The sequence below is a fragment of the Pteropus vampyrus genome, unplaced genomic scaffold (genome assembly GCF_000151845.1).
Source record: "Pteropus vampyrus isolate Shadow unplaced genomic scaffold, Pvam_2.0 Scaffold896, whole genome shotgun sequence".
Lineage (NCBI taxonomy): Eukaryota > Metazoa > Chordata > Mammalia > Chiroptera > Pteropodidae > Pteropus > Pteropus vampyrus.
In genome coordinates this window covers 3,162-3,570 of record NW_011889677.1, presented here as the reverse complement: position 1 = coordinate 3,570, position 409 = coordinate 3,162, and positions in this window count along the sequence as shown.

Below are 409 nucleotides of genomic sequence, written 5' to 3'. Positions count from 1 at the left end.
CACTGCGCCCCTCCTGCCCCAGGGCCTGCCGTCCTGCCGATCTGGGCGCCGATCTGGGCGTGGCCTGCTCCCCGTCCTCCTCCAGCTCCGCCTCCCAGCTGCGGCCAAGTCGCCCCCCACTTTGGAGCCCCCCACCACCCCGTCTGACCTTCCACTCTCTGTCCCTGCCCCTGGGCGCGTCTGTCCCGCCCTGCGTGTGTCCACGTCACCCCTCCATCTTCCTTCCTCAGCCAGGACGGGGAGCGGCCGCCTCATTCTCCGCCCCCCCCCCACGCCCCTCAGCTCACTCGCTGGCTTCCGCCCCGTCTCTTCCAACACAGCTCTCCAAGGTCGCTGCTGGCTTCCTCGTCACCGTGCCCAGGGAGCATGCGGGGTCCTCCATCCTCCCGCCAGCATGGGCGCCCCTCCC